Consider the following 23,799-nt stretch of genomic DNA (forward strand, 5'->3'; position numbering starts at 1 on the left):
CCTGGAAACATCTGACCAGAAGTCCAGAACCGCTCTTCTGCAAAGAACTCCGAAACCCAAGACTGCTCAAGTAGCTCACAAGTAGCTAGTTCAGTTAAATGGACTGTATTGATTTTATTTGCAAGCCAAACCGACCCCCCCTCCATGAGTGTGTGTGTGTGTGGTTGTTAACTTCCCTTTTCTTTCCCTTCTCTAATAAAATTCTTTATATCTTGACATTTGGCTTCCTTGGTTTTAACAGGCAATTTTCTGAAATTTCTCACTAGAATCTTCCCCATGTGGTTAAGGCTGCATGATTAACCTACGACCCTTCCGTTCTAAGATTATTTCACAAGGTTTTGTTAAGATCTGCATCCACTGGGCTTTGGGAATAAGAAACTGTTCTTATCATTTCCAGAACTTGGGCTGGTCATTGGGCTCCTCCTAACTCTTGGAAGTCACGGGTCACAGACCCCCTCTCTACAGTCTCAGCGATACCCCCATTGTACCTACTTTGAACCCTGGGTGTTTTTGCCTGGCTGAAATGTGTCCTTAAACTGCAATAATTCCTCTGCCTTGCCTGGGTGGAGGAAACTAGCTTATTGGACAAAGGTGAAATTTACATCCAATGCTCTTCTATGACATCACTATGCCCACTATGTGGTCCCTGGAAGGTTGTCAAGAAGATAATGTGGATCCTAGGCTGAAATCATTTCTCCACCTTTGGACTGGCAGAAGTATTAAGAAAGTAGCTACAATAAAGATTTTTCAAATGCACTGTTGGTGTTTGTGGGAAGGAGAGGGTGTTGTTTAATCTTAAAAATAGTTTCAGCTCTGTCAATTGTGGGACAAATAGGGTTTCGATCTTCCGTGCGGGTTTTGCCAAGGCTGCATGAGAAGGTCATGCTCACAAGGAACTTGGCTACAGTACACTAAGCTTGCCTCTCCATCCATTCTGCTGTCATCCCAGTAAGCCAAGTTACTGAGCTGACTTTCAAGTGGCAGGCAGCACCTGTTATATAACAAACTGAAAGCAGCCCGACATAACAGAGCCTGCTCAGAGTCTTAAATATAAACACAAGGCAAGTAATGGCCTGAAATTCCTGGGTGGAGCATGTGTAACACCCAGATTTAGGCTTCTTTGGGGCTATAATTGCACCACGTTATTTCTAGGTCGCTGGTTTTTTGGCAGAGACATGGAATAATAGGGCTGAACCAATAGCAGAACTCTCCCCCCCCCCTTTTTTTTTACAGATTCAAAAATCGCCACATTGTTTTGGTGTGTTGTGGGGGTTCATTCTAAAAGGGAATGGATATCCTTGTCTGTTGTATGGTGTCATGAATATTACATGATTCCCTTATTGGAATCACTTTGAGAAGGGAAATTAAAAATGATGTTGAAAGACAGAAATGGCACTGTACCTGACTGGGAAAGGGCAGAATACTTAGTGATTAAGGGTTCTAGTTGCTGTTGCTATTTTAAAAAAGAAATTTTTACCTTCCAGAATAAAACTGAAATAGGCAAATAATTCAACCCAGGACTATTTAATAATCACCAGTTTGAACCAGGTCATCTTTTAGTCTGTTGATATAAAACAAACGGAGTGTGGGATGCAGCTTGGCTCGCTGATGACACAATGGTTTCCAGTGAGAGATATAAGAAGGCGAAGCCTCAGAGCAGCGTTGGGATGAGAGGAAAACTTTAATGGAAAGTATGAAACACATGACGCGTTGCACACCTTCCCCAGGGGCAAAGGAATACTTGGAATACTTCAGCAGGGCATCATGATGCAACATTGCAGCCATGGCAACTGGGTATTTGCTTGGAACATACCCATTCTAGCACCTTCTGTGTTCTCATCCCTTGACTGCTCTACTCCACTATGAAGCCACCATTTCCCCAAACTGCAGTTCTCCCTCTCGAATCTTATATAGACATAAGACTCATAATTTTCTAATGCAGCTTTCCTGCTTTTGAAGAGTTGGTTTATCTTAGCTAAAACACTGCAAAACGTAATTATAGATAAAGGTTTAGGAGTTCGGAAAGTGGAAGAGCCAGTTTTGCATTGTCTTCCAGCTCAGCTTCCAGTGCAAGAAAAAACACACCACTGAGAGTTTTCAGTTTTAAAAAAGCGAGATCACGCTGTTCCATAAAATATTACTGTTCCTTGGGGCATGCCACAATGGCCACATATGCATTTAAAGCAATATCATACAACAGTCATGGCTTCTCCCAAATAATTCTGGGAACTGTGGCTTGTTAAGGGTGCTGAGAGTTGTTATTCGCCTCACAAAACTACAATACCCAGAGTGTTCAAACAACCAATCCTTCTTCACAGGAAACTCTGGGAACTGTAGCTTTCTGAAGGGAATAGGGGTCCCTGAACAACTCTCAGCACCACTGCTTAAATGATGGTGGTGGTTGTGATTATTATGATTATTGTTTTAATTTATTATACACCCTTCTTCCTAAGGTTCCAAGATGGGTTGAAACCATTTAAAATACATTAAAAACAATTTAAAACAACTTAGAATCACAAAGATAGGGTAGGTTCTAAAAATATACCTCTCAGGTGAGAAAGGGCAAAGTTTAAGGCATGGCAGTGAGTTAGCATTTGTGAATCAGCTTTTGCGAATGCATTAGAATTACACAGGTTTAAACTATTTAAATTGAATTACTGAGGCAAATACACAGCATACCGGCACATGGCAGAAATGAATGCCTAGGAATGTGCAAGGGATATTTTCCATTGTTACAACTTGCAGTAGCAGTGCTGAACAGCTTACTGATTCTTTGGGCATGTGCTGATCCACAGTGAATCAAACAGAGGATTTGGGGGAATAGTTAAGGTATCACAAGTAGTCTGTTCCACACCTCATTTCTATTGCTCATCATTTGTCATGTAAAACCCCTAGGGTTGGGCAGCTAGGGTGCAGCCCTTTGGGTTTTGTATGCTGAGTTTCTCATACATAGTCTAGCCAATGTTTTTTTTTCCTATTTCCACTTTCGCTCACGTAACACTGCTTCCCTTGAGGCCAGGCTTTCACATAACAAAGAACATGCCATTGCTTCATTAAAAGAACTATCGGAAAGATGGGTGTGAAGGGAGAAGTCACATAAACACAGAAAGCTCTTGGCAATCAACCAATAGAAGGGGCTAGAGAAAAGGCAAATGAGCAGCTGGTGGGGAAGAAAAGTTACAGCTTTTGAGATTGAGATTGGTTAAGTATTGACATAGCTTCTGGAATATTTCTGGATGACAGGACCAGTTCAAATGGTCTAGCACAAAATCACAGGTGACAATGAAGTCCACATGATAGCTGCAACCATGCCACACAAAACTGAATGTTTGCAGTCACTTTCATCAATTATCTCACAGTCAGTTTTCCTACATTATTACTTCTTGGTGCCTCAGGCAGCTACCTGACATTCAATCTGGAGGTGATAAATCCATCAGGGATTGGCTTTCCCATAATCTGAGAATGCGAATTCACCAAGAAGTGTTTCCATTTGAAAGAAGATCATTCTTCACCTGAAGTTGATGCCTGTGTGGAAGGTGTAGTGACTACATAATTTAAAATCAACTTCATAGATGTCTAGGTTGAACAGTGAAATGTAGTGGGTAGGCGGCTGGAACAGAGTTCAATTCCCCACTCAGCCATGAAGCTCACTGGGTGACCTTAGGCCAGCCACCGTCTCTTGGCCAAGCTTACTTTGTTGTGGAATGTGGAAAAGCCATGTGGGAAATAGTAGCAATAATAATTATCTGTAAAACTTGGCACACTTAGGCATATCCTCCCAAGGCAGATCTAAATTACTTAACTGGTGCACCACCCTCCCTCTGGCTCCTCCACCCATACCACCAGCAACATGGCTCCTATTTATTCTTTATCAACAAGTGGTTTCCTCAGAAACATGTTAGCTGCATTGCTGTCTGTCAGTGAGGTGGTCATTTGCCCTTTTTTTCATTATGAGAGTCAGAATAATTTTCTTTTCACCACTGAGCACTGACTGTAATACTGACAGACAGCGACATGTCTGCTCCACACCCATGGTGAGCATGGACTTGCAGAGAACAAGGAGAAGCCTGGGTGGAAGAAAGTGACTTGCTATTCGTCTTAAAGGGACAAAACCATGTACAACAACAACAAAAGGACTGGATGCAGCTAGGGAACTGGGGAAACAATGGAACAGTTGTGTATTACTGCAGATAACTGACTCTGATAGAGGAACTGGCTCAAAAATTGCTTTCCAGAGACACAGAGTCTGCCTTTACACTCACCACCACTCCTTCAGAAAAAAAGCAGGGAGAGGAAGAAAAGGTTTAGAAAACAACCTTCTTTGTCAATTAAAATAGCAAAGCGCAACATGGCTCTGAAGTATGAAAAAGCAGCTCCATAAACAACTGTGCAGACAGTCAAAGTGGGTACAAATGTGGAATAGTATCATGCCTGTTGGTTCCACTTTGGCTTCCTTGAGCTAACTGGAACTTATTCATGGGGCTATGCAAGTATCAAACAATGTGCATAGGCTCTAAATGTACACTCTACACCCAGCTAACAGGAAGGATACAGACTGCGTATTCAGAGCCTTTGCACACTGGCATGCTTGCACATAGGTACATAGTCACTTTGTGACCAGTAGGGATGGGGGAGAAATTCTATTCAGATCCCATTTAAAGGCAAATTTACCCAATCTGCATTTTCTGAAACAATACATTAATTGAAACACAGACATCCATCAAAAATGGCACTTGGATGAATTTGCTTTGCAAACGTCTATATTAGGCGAAATTCACACTTAAATGCTAGTGAATTTTCAAGAGGAATGTGTGTGTGTGTGTGTGTGTGTGTGTGTGTGTGTGTGTGTCACAAACTAATGTAGAAATGTGGAGAAGTGAACTGAAGATTGGAGAAATGAAAATGGAGAGAAATGAAAACTGACAGATTTGCCCATCCCTCCTATTTGATTCACACCAAACTATTTGATTATTACAGTGTCCTAGGCAGAGATATATCACCAACCCCATGTTTTCTTTATTTGTTGCAATCTGTACATGCCACCATTCTGTTTGATAGTTCCAAGACTTTGAGAAACTTGTGACTTAAGTAAATGACAGCACAATACTATACATGTCTGCTCAGAAGTGAACACCCATTGAATGCACAGCGATTTATTCCTGGGTAAGTGGCATAGGAGGATGACAGCCTGCAGCTTTCACATGCAAGGAGTCGGGACTAGGAGAAGTGGGGAGAGGACAGAGAGCTGCATGCTGGGATACATAACTGTGCAATGTGAAGTAATGAAAGGTGTCTTCGTATGTATTCATGAGCAACAGCCTATCTGTCACTGTGATAAAAAACAGACACCCAGGGACAGACAAGAAAAGCAAACAAACAAGCTTATAAAAGTAAAAAGACCACTTTGGTTCATATACCAGAAGTCAAGAAATACAAGCTGCTAAACCTTTTAGTATTAAACCTTTTGCCCTCCAGCAAAATGGAGTTAAAATGACTGCCCCTTGTTGCCAGAGTTCCAAGTACCTTCAGATGGTTCAGTCAGCACAAGGAAGGAGGAGGGGAAGGACTCAAAGTAACATATTTCTGGCTATTCTGTTACTGGTAGCATCAGAACTTTGTTTTTATGCTAAGAAGGAGAAGAAGGCTATGGTGTATTTGACACAAACCCCAGACACAGGAGTGAAAAGCCCTAAAATGGTTCATCAATTAGTTTACCCTAAAACAAAGCAGTGACTTTGAATTATGCCAAGGCAAAATACATGTGACATTGAGTCCTGCATATGTTTCACATTCACGCACCCCCACACACCCCCACCAAAGCAGCCACTGAAATTTGCAATGTAGATCCTAACAATACACTGGGAGAGGGGTGTTTAACTCTTCAGTGGCTATACCCTCCACCCCAACCTTCCACTGCAGGTGGCAGCTTTCTGCAGCTGCTTTCCATCACAGGGAGCAAAATAAGGGGAAACATTCATTCTGTTGAGTGCAGCTCATAGCCTGAGCCTCAGTTTAAGCAAGCAAATTGGCAAGCTGCAGAGACAACAGAGAAATGATGCATATGCCCAAGGTACTTAGCAACAAACTGACAGAGGAGTCAACTCCTAGACCATAGAGCACCGTAGTTCAGTCTGAGACAGTGAACGTTCAGTGGCTGTGGTATCACACTAAGGGAACTGTTAGTTTTGGTACGCTTCATGGACCAATGGGGATAGGGAGGTGGAGGTGACTCGGCTGGCAGCTATACCTGCTGGCAGCCTTGTGGGACTCCCTATCCATCCAGCACCATCTGCAGTGCCCACTGTTTATTCATGGGAACAAGCTGTCTCTGACACAGTTCCAGTTTATGCAGATCTTTAGGGGGAAGGTGGATGGGATCAGGGCTGGCCCAGGATGATTTTGCAGATCACTCCTTTTGGAGGATGGGGGGTGAGTAGCTGTGGCAGCCATTCCAGCAAGTACAGTGGTACCTCGGGTTAAGAACTTAATTCGTTCTGGAGGTCCGTTCTTAACCTGAAACTGTTCTTAACTTGAGGTACCACTTTAGCTAATGGGGCCTTCCACGCCGCCGCACCACCGTTGCACAATTTCTGTTCTCATCCTGAAGCAAAGTTCTTAACCCGAGGTACTATTTCTGGGTTAGTGGAGTCTGTAACCTGAAGCATCTGTAACCTGAAGCGTCTGTAACCCGAGGTACCACTGTATGAGCACATCTGAAATGATGACAGTAGGTCAGTCATGCTCTAGGGCCATGACAATTTCTTAAGACTGGGGGTAGCAAAGAGGGTGTGGACGATGACCAGGTAGAATCAAGGGGATGCTATGGTCACAGCAAACACAACAGGCTTTTCTCCCCCACCCCAGCCACTCCTCCTACAGGATCATCTTTTGAGCAGAGAATTGGGCAGTCAGCAACAACCTGGATGCTAGTCACCTTGCCAACACTGGGTGGTTTGCTAAGAAGGTCATGCAGCAGAATGCCTCACCTGTTGTCATCATGTGCTTACGTCTACACATGCCGGTATACATGTGTCTGCGTGTGAAGCGGGGATATACACATGCCTTTAGCTCAGAATCACAGTGCCACAGGGAAACTTTCTTTTGCACTGGGGGAAATGAGTAGTCAAATCACAAACCAAAGTTTGGGATCAAAGAATGTTGGGTTTAGAAAATAAATAAATTAAAAAAGCCTCATGCCACTGCAAGTCCAAACAGAGCGTTATAAACCTGTTTTAAAGGGAAAGAATCCCTCAGTCACCTTGTTGCATTCAAAAGGAAGCACAAGCAATCGCAGCCCATTGAAATGTTCCATATGCAGCTTCTGCAAAGAGGCAGGAAGAAAGAGTGCTCGTTTCGCAAGCAGCGGGCATTGTCAAGAGGGCAGGGAAGCAGTTCAGCACAGTCCTAGTAACAGCAGGTATCCCCACAGAAAGGCATGACCCGCAGAAGCAAAATGAAGGAAATAATGCCTTTGTAATAACTTGCAGACTGAAGCAAGTGGGGAGGGCGGGGGCGGCGAACCTGAATATCCAGGTAGATATAAGAACTGAGCAGTGAAGATGATAACCTTAAACCTAAAACAGCTATATTCCTAGAAAGCATTTAAATATAATTCCTTTTGAGTACAGGGAAAGCTCCCAACCTCAAACGAAGCAATAGACAGAGGGCTAGGACTGGCCAGCACTTAGGACACACAACCACACAGCGGTGTAGGCATAATTCAGGAGCCATTTACCTGGATGGGGTGGGGCTGGGTGGCGGTGAGTCTGCGGCTGGGTGGGCAAACTGGCAGCGCTGAGGATGCTGCTGGTCTGCCCACGCAGACCCAACCTCAGAGCCAAATGACTCCCCCTTTACAGCCACCAGATAAATGGCAGTGATGCTGCTATAGGAAAATTGGTTCCACTATCTGTTGATGCATAGAGGTCCAAGGAAAAAGTACAAAGACAAATTTACTATTCATTGAAAGATGGCCATAGCCTTCTGTGTGCATGAAGAACATCCAGGCTCATGGTTAGTCTATGAAACAGCTGCTGCTCACAACTGTATGAAGAACTAAATAGATTAAACCAGTGGTATCCAATTGGGTCCCCTTTAAATGTTAGTGGACTACAATCCCCATCATTCCTCAGCATTGGCCATGTTAGCTGGAGCTGGTGGGAGTTGGAGTCCAACAACATCTGGAGGCAACCTCTTGGCTTCCTCCTGGGCTAAATGTTTGCCTTGCAGCTAAACTGCATACAACAGTAGAGACATTCAGAACAACTGCATTACCTCAGATACTGTATATGTTGTGCGAGTTTCTATGGACTGTTTCAGCCAGTAGCTGGTTGCTCCTGGCAGGTCCTCCTGAAGAGCAGATTGTAGCTGCACAAAATATGTTCTACACTTGGGATCCCAGATGTCCTCTAAACAAACAGCGGCCCACTTTTCCAAGGAGCAGAGTTTGTACAGTTCACTGTTTATGTTCACAGGAAAATAAAAATTTCCTAGCCCAAAGCAAATAGCGAGGCAGAAATATTCATAAGAAAAATAAGAGGCAGTTGAAGCAGTGTGTGTGTGTGTGTGTGTGTGTGTGTGTGAGAGAGAGAGAGAGAGAGAGAGAGAGAGAGAGAGAGATCTCCTAGAAACAGGATATGTACTTAGTTCCATGTAATGAGAAAACCACAGAGCGCTTCAGCAGCTGTAATTTTGAACGAAAACATTCACATCCAGTTACTGGAATACTCTCCTACAATACTAGCAAAGCATCTTTTTGCTGCTGCTTTGGAGATAAGTCAAGCACAATCAATTGTCCTAACAAGCACCTGAAAAACTTCGGTTTAAAAAAAAAATCTGGGAGACCTTGTATGCCACCTTGGAGAAAAGGCTGAATATAAACGTGATGGTATTTAAGGGGGAGCCTAATGCTGGCAGCAGTCTATATGGAGGTAGCCAGATGCTGAAGATCGAGAGCAAGCCACACCATACAGTGCTGGTTCGACAAGCTATAGCAAATAGTGCAACCAGCAGAAATGAGCCACTGCAACCTTCCAGGCTCAACATCACAAGATAATTTGATACAGACATGGTTTCCTTTTTTTGTTGTATTCAAACAGGAAAACACATGTGCACAGACCTCCATATAATCAAGTGTCATTCTGGAGAGACCTGTTTCTCTGGAAAAGGTCTTCCCAATGGCCTTAGAGTTTGTGTCCAGTGGAAAGTTCTCTCACTGCTAATGATGCCTCAACATCCTGGTTGCTTGTTTTCTATGCATTTATGATACTGTTGTCTTTATATCACCGAAACAAATTAACAGACAATATTGTGAATTGGCTAGTAGTGGGGTGGGAGATCAGTTCAATTTGGTCCACATTTCAATGTGAAGCTTCCTCATTTGAACTTCCCAAACCGATTTGTGAACAGAAACGCACCTATCCTTCAAATTTCGCACTTCTCTGAATTTTGCAATGCAATTCTCCAACTAAAACATGTGCAGAAGAATGACTACACTGGAGAAAGCATGCATACAAATGCATATAGTAGTGGGGGGAAATGCATTCTGTTAAGGGAAATTGCTTGCATAAAACCATACTAGGCAAAATTGCACACAGAAAGGTGCATATTAAGAGAAACCAAATTGCTGGTGCATTTTCATGAGGATTTCTTAAAATCCCTCTTAAATTCCACATTGCAGAAATTAAGACTGGGAGAATGAGAAAACGAGAGAGATCAGAATCAACAGATCCATCCACCCTTGAGTTTAGATAAAGAAGAAACAAGTCAGCAAGGAAACCGCCCAAGCACCTCCTTCGCCTGAGGACATATTACTAATAAAATGGCACCCTTGTGAAACCTTTTGCTTTCCTGATTTCAAAACCTAGTTACTTCCTTCTGCCTTTTATTTCTCATGCCTCCCGCTTCCATAAACTGCATTTGCTAGTCACAGAAAACGGGTCCCCTATTCTGCTCTTCCACCTTTCTGGCTTTGCAAAGCTAGGGCAGAATACAGAGGCCAATAAAAGATCTCCATTTGCATGGCTTGCAGATATTAACAACAGTGGAAACACCCCATTAAAAGCAGCAAAGGATTGGCTGTTCTAAGAGAAAATGGCCAGGAGACTCCAGGGGCGGGTGGGTGGAGGGAAACACCATTAATTTGCCATAATTAATAATGGTCTGTGCTCTCTTTCATTTCTGCATGGAGCAAACACAGCCAGGTCAAACTGGGACGTCCTAATGAGTAATGGGGATAATGCTTACTTGTAACTCTGTCGCATAGGTGCCCATGCACACAACACATTGGCAAAATAAGGCACAACTGTTGCCAAGTTTGTCTCTGTGAGATCACTGTTATTATGACCAACAAGTGCCAGGCAAAAACGTTCTGTAAAATTCTCCAGGGGAAAAATGCAAACTTCAGTGTTTATCACTTGAACGAGTGTGAAATGAAGCCTGAGGCTGACAAGCTCGAAAAGGCCTACCTGGAGGAGAGTCAATTATGAACAAGGCTGCTGTTTATGACCATTCCCGGAATGAAGTCAAGACAAGGTCCAGCTTGACTCTGCTCCCAGCCAGTGGTGGCTCTTGGAAGATTAACTTATCATTGAGGCATGTCACAGCCTTACAGAGTGTAAGGAAAGAAGGTATTGAAAAGATTCAGTGGCAGAAACAGCAAAGACTAATCAGTCTGGAATCTCAGAATGATCCAGAGTATGTGGCAGATAGCTGAAAAGATGGACACATGACCAAAGTTTGAAAGAAACTTGCTAAGAGGAAGGACCATCGTGGCAGACCTAAATAACCCCTGCCACCACCCAAATTTTATGATTACATGGTCAGGTAAGATACTAACGAAGATGCAGTTAGCCTCCCCGAATATCTCCAACTCTTTGTCAGTAATTTCCTTCAGCACTTTCTTGTTGACTTCAAGGTCCAACTCAAAACAGGCATATGATATGGCATTATTAGATTTCTCTGGGCCAGCCTATATTGTCCTATGGACTTTGTGTTCAACCATCTCTTAATCGCAGATTAATGAAACTTTTGTAGTCAAAACATCATGCCAAAATCACGACTGACCACAGAAGATTCCATTAAGTTGGATGATAGCCATGTGTACTACAGGTTTAACCACACTGGAACTCTCAAAAGATGTCTATGGTAGTTACTGAGGAATAAGACCATTTAGAAATCAAGGAGTAAGTACATTGCTATCAAAATGGAGATGGAATTTATTTTTATATTGATGGACCATGCAACTTAATGATTTGTCTCATTCAGGAATAATATTGGAGGCAGATATGATACAATTGCTTTGTTCTTCTTGTCATTTTAACCCTTGCATCCTTGAGCCCAACGCTACCCCCTCCCTTAAGTAGATAGGAACTTATACTTTTCACCATAATAATGCCTTCTTAAAACAAAACTTAAAGACAGTTTAATAAGCTTTTGCTAACAGGGCAAATGCTTTTCAGTGCAAACTGCTGAGCATTATTCAGTCTGGTACAAATTCTACAGAAAATACTTAAATGCTAGGAGACAGAGAATGAGGAGACTTCTCTTCCAGGAGTAATAATGTCATTAGCATTCAGAGTGAAACATCATTTCCTATGTAACACATTGTATATTTATTGGTTTTCAATAGGTATGTGGTGCCATCAGCTCTAGTCAATGTTCCAAGAGTCAGGGATGATGGGAGATGTAGTTCAGCAACATCTGGAAGGCATCACATTGGCTACACCTGCAGTAGGTTCTCTGGATTAGTTTTGAAAACACTCTTTGTGTACACCTAGCACAAACATCCACCAGTCCACTGGTATCTGACTTAAGCATTCTGCACCACCCGGGGATTCAATTATCTTGCTCATGGAACCCCATGTAAAGCACATTGCTGCAGTCTATCCACAAGATTACCAATCTATGAATAATTATAGCAAGATCCCTGTTTTCTAGGAAGCGGGTGCAGTTGGCAAACCAGATGCAATGGCTAGCAAGTGCTCCTACCTAGAGCTGCCATCTGTACCTCTAGGAGCACATCTGAGTCCAAGAGGACACTAAGGATGACAGCTATGTATGTATGTATGTATGTATGTATGTACATACATACGTATGTTGGCAGGAACGTGACCCCCCCCCCGAGTGCAGGGGAAGAGTCAGACTCAGAAATTGAGCTAAGTGAACGAGGGATTGATTCTGCAGATGAGAGCTCGCTGACAGTCGAGAAAGGGCAGTTCGACACCCCCTTCCTGGGGAAGACTGTTAGCTCTCAAGGAGAGGAAGAGTTGAAAGGCAGCCAGAGTGTTGCTAGGCAATCAGCAGATAAGCAGAGGTCTGAGTCTGTGTTGAGGGGGGATGGGAAGGAGGGGGAAGGTCAGCCTCTCAGTCCCCGATCCAGGTGTCTGGATAAATTCAGAAGGCAACGGAAGGGCAAGAGGGGAAAGGCAGGAGTCTGGCGTCCTTTCTGCTGTGGGAGGGGAGAAACTTCAGACAGAGCAACAAGCGTAAATGCGAGCGGGCGAGATGCTGGGCTCTGGATGTGTCTTTTTGTAAATAAATGTACACAAAACTGTGGGAGAGTCATTACTTCTTATTGGGGCTTGCTTGCTTGCCAGAGATCATTACATATGGTACGATAACCGTGGTCCCTTGAGAAACAGCCTAATGGGCTCCACAGAAATCAAACATCAATTTTTACCTTCCCATCTCTAGGTGTCCTCTAGCAGCTCCACATACCTCAATTTCAGGTATACGTGGGAGAGAGTGATACAAAGCCATCTGCATAGATTGCCAAGTTCAAATTCCAGAATCCACTTTGACAGTCATGGCTTCCTTCAAAGAATTCTGGAAACTGCAGTTTCTTAAGGGTGCTGGGAAGTGTAGCTCTGTGAGGGGTAAACTATAGTTCCCATGATTCTTTGGGAGAAGCAAGAGTGCTTTAAATGTATGGTGTGGGTGTGATCTATGCAAGTCTTTTTGGTGTTCAGAAAAAAAATGGAATTTAGAAATATAGTCAAAAGATTCTGTCCTCTTGCTCCACACACCTCTCCTCTGCCAAATAACTTTTCCTAGAAGTACGTGCAGCTCAGATATTAAATAATGACTAGAAGGAATGACCAGGCTGCATTCTTGTTCCTCAGCAGTAGTCAAGTCCTTTTATTACGGTCAATTACCAGTATCAAAACAAAAAACCACCAATTACAAAATTTAAAAGCTCAAGGCAAGGTAAAATAATATAAAATCATGTATACATGAAAGAGCAGTTTTATGTGGTCATTTATCTGTCAAAAAGGAAACCCTTCTGACCTAGGAGTGTCCATTGGTCAATATGTTCTACTAATCCTGAGTGCTAATTATTATATGTCGTATTTTAATAGCTGCTGCACAAAATTTGGCCTCCTTCCCCAGCAGTAGATCAGGTGGGCTTAGGGATTCCCCAAGGACACCAGCTGGTTGTAGCCTGCTGCTGTGTGCGCAGATCCCTGCTCTAGAATTTTGTAGCAGTTTCATATGCCTCTGGTGGATGATCTCAGTGCAGAAAACGGTGCACAAATCACCCAAAAATCCCCTTGTTTGGATGAAGCCACATTCCCTGAGGATTCCAGAGGCAACACTAGGCTGTGATATCAAACTGGGGGATGTTTGCAAGGCTGGATGTTTATGAAGTTGACAGTGACAAAAGCCAGGATTTTCTCGTGGTGGGTGTATGTTGTCTTTTCTTCGTTTTTGGCTCTCCAAGCCAAAGCAAACTTAGCTGTGCTGAGAAACTGTGTCACTTCCTGAGATACCCGCTACTGCTCTCAAGTTTGTGGCTGTCGAGCGTCAGCTTGTGAGCAAAGTTCCTGACCTTAATTATGCCGTTTTTTCTGTTGTTCAACCCAGCGGAATCACACACCCCTCCCCTGCCCTTCACGGCCACAGCACGGTACTGTACAGTTTGTCATCACCTAGCGTTGCGAGTGAGATCTGACCACAGCTGCCACTTAGCACCTGCTAACACGTCAGCTTGCAGACTCAAAGGGGAGAAGGGGCCCAAGAGGAACAGCTCACATGTTATTCTCCCAATGGCAATCTAAAATAAGTTAATTGTATTTGATGGCACAGAAGCACATTTATACGGGGCTTCCATTCTGAAAGTACAAACTGTTTGCAAACCACTGAAGTTCCGTCATATGCAGTCCTGTTTTGCATGACAAGACACTGAGATTTTTAGGCACAGATATACATTTTACCACTGCAAAGGCTTCCAACAAAGAGTTGACAGCAACATGCATTATGGCACAGTGATAGGGCAGGTGTTTTGCTTGCAAAAGACCCCAGGTACAATCCTTGGCATGTCCTGGGGAATAATTCCGTCTGAAATCCTGGGGAGCTGCTGCCAGTAAGTGAAGACAATACTGAAATACCTGGAAATACCTGGAAATCGCAGGTGCACACATTCACACGTGCCCATGATACAGCCCACCGAGGGGGTTCCGTGGCAGTGAACTAGTCCAGGTAAGGAAAGCCTTGCCGACCCCTGACCTAAAGCATTGTTTCCTTATCCAGGATTCTTGACAGTGAGCAACCATGGGCATCCATTCCTTTATCTTCCCACCCAGAACCAACATATTGTTGAGCTCCGAGGCTTTTGCCCCAGTCATTTCCAGAAAAGGATGGAGAGAGCAGCTAATTCTGTCCTGTTTTGGGTCTCATCGTGGCACTCATCCCTTTGCCTGTTCCATCCTGCTGTGTGCAAGTTCCATTCCCTTTTGTTCTTTTTATTATTTTATTTTACTTATTAATTGCATTTATGTCCTACGTGTTTCTCTAAGGAGTTCAAGGTGGCGTACATGGCTGCCTCACCTCCATTCATGCCAGCAATAACCCTGTGAGGTAGATTAGGCTGAGAGATGGTGGCTGCCCCAAGGCCACCCAGTGAGACTCACAGCTGAGTGGGGATTTGAACCCTGATCTCCCAGGACCTATTCCAGCCACTACATGCATCTTGTGTGCACTTTTTAGATAAAATGAAGTTTTTAATGTAAAATGCACACTTTTCAATGCTTTTGTTCACCCATAAAAATGCATTTTGCATGTATCTTTTGCATAAAATGGTTTTTGTGTGTGTGCACTTTTTGTGCACTGAAAATACATCACAAAATCCACAGAAGTGTGTGATCCAAAGGGGAACTCCGTTCTGATCCACATACAGGTTGGGGACACTTGGACAAGGTCAGTCCACCGTGAAAAGCTGACAAAGTCTCTTCCTCACACATCCTTACTCTGGGTGCATAGTGGTGGCACAAATTTTACGGCATGGAGAACAGAAATATGGGCATTGTGCAGCTGGGTGTCTGCAAGGTGAGAACAGCAATTCTTTATACAGGGAAGTGAAATGGGGAGCTGCTCCTCTTCCCACAAAAGCCACTCATTTTGAGAATCTGTTATAGGAACACAAGACTTTAAATCGGTCTGCCCCAGATAAATGGTTTCAGCATTTCAGCCTCATACTCTTTGAGAAGATCTCATAAGTCCTAGGAAAAATAAATTACCAAGAAGTATTGTTTGCCTGCCCAGCTCAGTTATATAAAAAGCCCATCAAATAAATGGTTATAAATAGCTATTGATCATGCTATCAGTTGTGCTACACAGCCCATACTTTCTGAAGTCCACAATCTAATGAGTCTCATTTGTTGCATTTTCTTCAGTACGAACTAATTCTTGATTTACACAGCACAACAAAAGATAACTCTTGAAATGAAAACCATACTGGGGAAAGAGAATAATTCCAGAACCTATCAGCCTAAAACATTGCTGTGAAGACATATTTCAGTATCAGTGAGGCAGAGCCGAAGCTATTTTGCTCTCTAAGTGGCCTTTCAAAAAAATGAGATTCTTTGCTGGTTCTCAGACTGTTTATGAAGGGAGAGCTGCATGGGGGGGGGGGAGATTTCAGCTGGGGGCAAGGCCTGAGAAAAGTTTGAGCCTTCCCAGTTAGCAACGTGCTCAAAATATTTAGGATGGACAGCAGCAGGGACCAATTGGAATCATGACACTCTCACCTCCTGAAGAACCCATTTATGATGCAAAGTAAATCCACTGAGTTCATCGAGACTCAGTGTTACCAGACTGTAGCCTGGAGATTCATGATGTAGTATTAAAAATACCAGTTAAGCAGTCACATTGCAGCTTCTCCCACCTCACCCCATTCCTTTCCCAGTCCTTCCGCCTGCCATACAGTGGTGGCAGCACATTCAGAAGTGCAGGGTCCCTTCATTATAGTCATAGACTTGCCCCCTCAAAGCCACATACCCTTCTAAGATAAGGCAACCATCTAAGATTATACAATTATAGTATAGTTATACATTAAAAATATTTAGGGATGTGTTGCAATGACCAATGCAGCTCTCTGCGTGTTGCCTTTCAAGCTAGATCAACTATTTTCTGTGCATGTACACGGGCAAATGACTTGGAGTGCTCCAATATCTTCTGCTGGAGTGACTTACGTTGTGATTTCCTTGAAGTTCCTTTGTATGTATCACAACTTGCACACCATTCTCTTGAAAACAAAGAACCTTGTGTCTTCATTGTTCCTAACTGCTGAGCTTTGGAACATATAAAAACCTCCTCTGTGTTCTTCCTGCATGCCTTCTCCAGAGTGACCCTAGGAGTCAATCCTCAGTGGCTGATTCATCTCCTTTCACTCTGCTTGGCTCCAATCAGCATGAGAAGACTTCTTCTCAGGTGCTAAAATGCTCCCCTTTCATGCTGAATGTGTGGCTCTAGGTCATTGGGGTTTGGTGTTGTGCAGAGCATCACTGAAATTTGAATTGCCAAGGTCTGCCATTGACTGGAGTCAGAGAACCTGCTGCAGAAATAGTAATGGGTTTTGACTCCCCACCACCCTGGACCACATCACCTCTGTTGCCATACTCTGCTGCCTACAGGGGCAAGTTGAATCCCAAGAACATGACACAGAAACCAGGTGACAGCTGTAGGGTGGGTGGAGACAAAGGCTAAGTAGGCAGGGTATTGCAGTATCTGCTGCTAAACTGTTAGTTTTAAAATGACAGAGCGAATTGGCAAATTACAATCTGGCAGCCCTAACCATGTGCTTTGATATAATTCCCTAATCCTAAACTTGACTGCAATATATTCATTGTTAATAACACCCAGACAAGAAAGTGTGGGTTTAAGTGCAGGTAAGATTCAGTGGGAAGGACTTCATACTACCAGAATGTTGGGCTAAAGGATTCATTATGCTGGGGAAGGAGAAAGCGCTGCTCATAAGAGGAATACATAACAAAATGCCACACTGTTGTATTTTAAGAAGCCCCAAAACAGTACAGAAATAATGTCAAAATCAAATCACATTGCTACCTTTTCAATGACATGTTTAGAAATATACAGTAGTGGGATAACAGTGGGATTTCAATAATGCTTTTAGCATGCAAAATAGTTTACAATGATAACATTAATCTCTCTTTAATCCTTAAATAGCCTATGCAGGCAGTTATTTTAAAAAAAGAAAACAACACCTTTGGGCATCTGAGTCGGGCTCAGCCAACCCCCCCCCCTCCGTCCCCGAGAACCTATGGCTGAGTACTGAATAGAATTCTGCTCTCTCACAACCAACTCCAAACCTCTACTGTCTATATTACTCTAGAATGATTTACCTAGAGCTATGTTTAAAGATTTTAAGGCTGGATTCATGTTTACGGACTGGTCATGGGAAAGAAAGCTAAGTGCTTTCCAAAAGAGAGATGTAATTAGAAAGTTGCCAATTGTGTGGGTTTGATACCACCTAATTAAAACCCTTGTGGGTTTGTGTGTGTGTCTTTAGAAGGGTAAGAGTTGAAATCGGCAAGGAGTGTCTAGGACAAAGGCATGCCTTTTGCAGCTGCACTCCTCAAACTGCTTTCAAGTGGCATGAAGAATGTGAAATGGCTCCACGGTGACACTCAGGGCTGGGTTTCTGGTGAGTAACTAATGCTTAGAGCAAACAAATGCATGCACACACACACACACCACTCAGCAGCTTTGCTTTTACATGGGCAAAACTATTGGTGCTTTCCAAAGGATACATAAAGTTTATTGGCTATCAAGAAGGAAGGTTGTCTGGAATCCCCTACAACAAAGGAAGAACTGCTGTCTGCTGGTTGTGAAGCACTAGAAACTGATTTTCTACAAAGCCTGAAGGAATAGGCTGTGGATATAAGAAGCTACCTGGGTCAGAGCCTTGGTCTATCTATCTCAGTATGGCCTGCACTGACTGGCAGCGGGTCACCAAGGTATCCGACAGGGAGATTTTTCCAGCCCTTCTTGGAGGTGCCAGGGATTGAACCCAGCAGCTTCTGCATGCAGAACAGACCTCCTCTGTAGACTCGAGGACACTTCAGCAACTGGCACATTTACTGTTTGCAGTACAGACACTTTATAGTCAAAAGAGCCCAAAGCATTTTGCTGCTTCAGAAAATGGACAATACAGTGTCCCTTCCATTTTACAGAAGCCGACCTGGACTGGCAGTTGAATCTGACCAGGGTTGCCATATTCCCCAAAGTGAAATTTCGGACAATGTTGTTGAGCTTTTTTGGGAACATCTCCCCCCCCCCAAAAAAAGTCTTTTTTACAGCATTTGTCTTTTTTTAAAAACCACTCTAGTTCCCATATATCCAGGTTTTCCAAGATATTTTGCTCATTTGGCAAAAATCCGCCCAGATGCCATTTTGACCCTCCAATTCCTGGACGTATCCAGGAAAACCCAGATGTTTAGCAGGCCTGTCAACACTGGCGAACCGGACAGCATCCTCCACTGCACCAGAGGGAAGGAGGGAATGCTGAGCAGGCTGAGTGGTACTCACAGATCTATCCTTCAACAAGAGGCATAGGCAAACTTGGCCCTCCATCTGTTTTGGGACTACAACTCCCATCATCCCTGACCACTGGTCCTGTTAGCCGAGTTTGCCTATGCTTGTTCAACACGTCCGCCCACTTCCCAGCATGTGCTGCCTTAGGCAGCTGTCTCCCTCTGCCCAATAACAGGGCCAGCCCTTGAAGAGACAGAAAAAAATGCATGGGAAGGCAACCTGACACAATGATAGAAACATTCTCTTTAAGAATACAATTCAAGCACTAAAAGTACCAGTAATAGTCATTATTTGAACACGTGTGAAGCAAATTGGGCCCAACCATACATAATAAGCAATTACCTGCAAGAATTTAAATTTCTTAGCATTCCCCTCCCCTCAGCAGTATGTATGATTGTACAAAAGACACAAGAGTAAATAAGATGAGCTTTCTCTGTGTAGTCTTGCTAATTTCCAGCAATATTATACACCCTTTCAATTATAATTCTCTTCTATTGAGAGGGTATAATTTAAGTAAGCTTCCCATTCCACAATAAGGCTTTTCATTCAGCTGAGTTATTAATAGGGTTTTGTTTTGTTTTTAAAAAAGACCTCATTCACTGAGAAAATGGATGGTCAATCACTGTTCCCCTTTCCTCATGACTCTAATCGAGTTGTGCTTTCTACTCTATTTTTTTTTTCCAAACATAATTTTTATTAATTTGCACCAAAACAAAATAAAAATAAAATTCTACATCTTATTATCACAAATTACTTTCTTTAGGACTTCCTTCAGCTTCTCCACAAATCATCCGTAGTCATTTTTTAAATTACGCATTTCATACTTTATATTGACATTATTTAACTCCTTACTTCCATTTCTCTTTAGACAATATTCCTACATTTTTCACAGTGCTCTTTTAAATCCCACTAGCGTTATCTGTCCTTCACTTATGTTTTCCAGATGTTCCACAAATTTCCCCCAGTCCTCAATGAACCTTTGGTCTCTTAAGTACCTAATTTTCCCCGTCAATCTATCCAACTCCGCGTAATCTAGCAATTTCATTCTCCATTCCTCAACTGTCAGTATTTTCTGTTGTTTCCAGTTTTGTTGTTTGTTGTTTCCAGTCAATCACTGTTCCCCTTTCCTCATGACTCTAATTGAGTTGTGCTTTCTACTCTAACAACTGATGCTCATTATCTCACAAAGCTATTCTAGGGTAAGCGGCACTTAAAATCCACAGATTCAGTTTCCCTTCTTTGCAACAATGAAACCTTAATCCAATCTGCCCAGCAGACTGTCCGGCATCTTGTTTTCTGTCTTGTTAGCTTTCAACCATCTACTACGATTGCCACCTCATCAGCAGAGCTTTAAATATTTCAGTGCAATGGCTGATTGTCCTATCCTGACACTGTTGTACACTGCCCCATCATCATCTATAGTAGTGAGAAGGGCTCCAAGATGCATCACAGAGCAGCGAGGGAAGGAGGTAACCGCAAATCAGGGGACTGGAAAGCAATATGGCAGGAGGATCCACTGCTGTCTTGTCTCCCACTGAATTGGGAGGCTTAAAGGTGTCTGGGCCTCAAGTAGGGATGGGCTAATCTGTCAATTTCAGTTTCCCACAGTTTCTTATTTTTCCACTCTTAAGTTCAGTTGTCCACATTCCCACACCTGTTTGTGATTTATTTGTTTCTAAAAGCCTTTATGAAAATTCATCAGCATTTCAGCTCAAAATTATCCTAATATATATGTATATATTTGTCTAATATAGACATTTTTGCAAACCAAAGTTTCCTAATATACTGCACTTCTGTATGCTATTTTCAATAATATGTGCATTTGTATGCACATTTCAATATGTGCATTTTTGACTGGAGAATAGCATCACAAATGCATAATGTATTTATTTTATTTATAAAAATATTTATATACTGCAGTTTTATTTTAAAAACTAACATGGTTTGCAACAGTTATCATACGCTAAAAAGCATACAACAATTAAAATCACTAGCTGACTGTTAAAGCAATTATTTTACTTGTATGCATAAGCCTGGTGGCATAAAAAAGTTATCAGCAAACATTTAAAAGTTACATTAAGATGGCTGTGTTTTGGTTTGCACATTGTTTTTGGAAAGGGAGAATTAGGTAGGTTCGCCTTTAAATGTGAACGGAATTGAATTTCTTCCTCATTCCTAGTTGCAAGGACATAACTCTAGCATCTACCTGTTGGGGAGGCAAAATCACAACAGCAGTCAGCATTCCTATCTGGGAACAGGACACCTACCATTCTGGATTCTCAGTGGGCTGGAAATCTGAATGCTGGCATGAACGGAAACACTTCAAGTTGACTTTGATGGAGAAGGCAAAATCCAAGTGGCCAAGATTTCTACTGAGGGACATCTGAGGGCATGTTAATACCGTTTCCGTTTTTTAAAATAGGCTCTCCAAATCAGTTGAGTGCCACAGATTCAATGCAAAATAGTTTTGAAATACTTTTTTTAAGAGAGGTTGGTCAGATAAGAGCAGCTGTAAGGAACTTATGAGGGCAGGCAATGTGGTGCCCTTCAGATGTTTAGAGCAGCAACTCCCATCAGCCCTGCACAGTATGGACAATGGTCAGTGAGGATGGGAGTGGTGCTCAAAAACCTCTGGAGGGCACCACTTTGACTATCCCTGACATCATGACACCAAGGCTCCTCCAGACTACGCATTGCATTTCTCACATGCTCAGTAGACTCTGCAAGGGAGATGTGTTAGCCCATGAAAGTTTGCTTAGGACACTTTGTTCATTTTGAGAAAAGTGCAAGTGATGGTGTCTTGGCAACCTAGCAAAGGTACAGTGTACAATTCTTTGTTGGGGCAGGAAAGGAGTGAGTCTAATTTGGGGCAATGAACAATCTGTCCCAAATTAACTGTCCTCATAAGGGCTGGATAAAACACACAGGTTAAATAGAATCACATAGAACATATGATGAAGGAAATAAGATACAGTGAAGGGAATGTGATACAGAAGACTGGAGCCCGGATAGAGAAGGACAACGGCGGAATGGAGAGTTCAGAAAAGATTTTCCTTGATGCCACATTTCCGAATCGCTTATGTAATCTTCAAAACCAGGAGTTAGAGGCTGGAAGCATGAGATTAGCATTGCTTCTCATGCAATGGCAGAAGTCTGTCCATTATTGAAGCCCATAAATAAAAACACAGATCAGGTGTTGGATAAGAGTAGAGTATTATTACTATTATTATTATTATTATTATTATTATTATTATTATTAATCATCGTCATCATTCTGGCATTTTTGTATTTTAATTATTTTTTTAAATAATAATCCTGGCATCAAGTATTTTGGGGTACCAATTTTGTCAGCAATTCTTCGCTCAGCATTCAGGCTGCTTCTGATACACCCGTGGACTTTAGGTGAGGCTTATCTAACAGCAGGGATGCTGCTCCCAAAGAAGATGAAGCTCACGTCACTACACTTTGGTAGGAGGCCTATCCATACTATGCTACATTTAACTTCTGTTAGTAGCTTTAGTTGTCAACAGTTGTTAGCAAACTTGAGTGAGTAGGATTCACCACTTATATAATTGATGAGATTGCTATTATTTGTTTATTTAATGTATGCTCAAGGCAGCACACACAGTCCTCTCCTAAATCAACTGCATAAATTGGTTGTTGAGACCCTTGTGTGTGTTTGTGTGACATTTTTGCCCGTCACATACCTAGACCATTTGACCTCACACTACATGTGTGTGCCTCAGTGGGATTTGACAGAGAGCAGTGAGCTATCTTGGGCTCTGATGAGAGATGGCTGAAAGTGTTCTCCCTGCCTCCTTTCATAAGCACTTGGGTCTCACTTCTGCCCAAGCTTAGAAGACAGCATAAGGGAAATATGGTGGCAGTCTTCCTAAGTGTCCCCTTGCAGAGCTGGCCAACCCAGACTGGCAGTTGTGGCAGGAAAGGAGAAACGCCTTTCTTTTCCTGTCCTACTGTTCTGGAATTTAGAAATAATGAAAATAATGAAACACACAATTCAAAACAAACACAATGCGCAAAATAGTAAAAATAATAACAGCAAGGAAAAACTAAATTAAAGGCAACTGTTATAAGAGTAGCAGTCACACAAATGCCGGTCAAATATAAAACTAGACATTAAAGAATAGCAATGACTAAACATTAAAAGTATTTAAAAAACCTGACACGCAGATGTCTGTTGAAGATCTTAAAAGAGGCAGAAGGAAGAAGCTTGGCAGGTCTTCATTTGGAGGGCATGAAATGGCTCTGGTGCCACCACCACACAGTAGACCATGTCTCTTATACCTGCCTACTTGTTCCCACATGGGAAAGAGAGCAGGACCCTGACATTGATCATAAAGCAGGTGGTTCCTTTGTGCCAGAATTAAACTCCATAAACCCAGGAAAGAAGTTCTATAGGAGGACAGAGAAACCTTTTCAGTCTGAGGGCCACACTCCCTTTTGGGCAAGGGGCTGCATGCCAATGGTGGGCTGGGTCAGGGGCAAAAGGGGTAAGAGTAACACATGTACATTTCACCTTTGAACAGCAGGTTAATTTCTTCGCACACCCTTCACTAGGCTCCATTCAAGCAAGCAAGATGCACTAGCAGAGTTCAAGGACACATTGCAACCAAGCGGAAGCACTCAAGGAGTGTGCAAATCAGGGCAGGTGAGGAGCGTGGCCTGGGGAGAGAGGGTGTGGCAAGGGAGCAAGTGTGACATGGCATGAGACTCAAGGACCAGATAAGCCTGCAGGGCTGCATTTCCTCTCCCGCCCCAGCCAGAGGCCCCCTGTCCATTTGGTATGGACTACAAGCACAAGATTATACAAGGTTCACGTGGAATTCAAGTGGCAGAAGTTGTGGACTGAATCTCAGAATTTAGGATAACTGAGATCGCACAAAGGCTCCATGTGCAAGCTGATCCAAAGTGAAAACTGGGTGTAAGCATGTAATATGCTGACAGCAC

General features: G+C 42.8%; 1 protein-coding gene across 2 annotated transcripts in view; it reads right to left on the reverse strand.

Annotated features, from left to right (window-relative positions):
- Positions 1 to 23,799, reverse strand: part of ADRB2 (adrenoceptor beta 2) — a 63,290-nt gene that overhangs the window by 29,291 nt on the left and 10,200 nt on the right. The gene's annotated exons all lie outside the window — the stretch shown is intronic.

This window comes from Podarcis liolepis (assembly GCF_965112155.1).
Source record: "Podarcis liolepis genome assembly, chromosome: 2".
NCBI classification, from domain to species: Eukaryota; Metazoa; Chordata; class Lepidosauria; order Squamata; family Lacertidae; genus Podarcis; species Podarcis liolepis.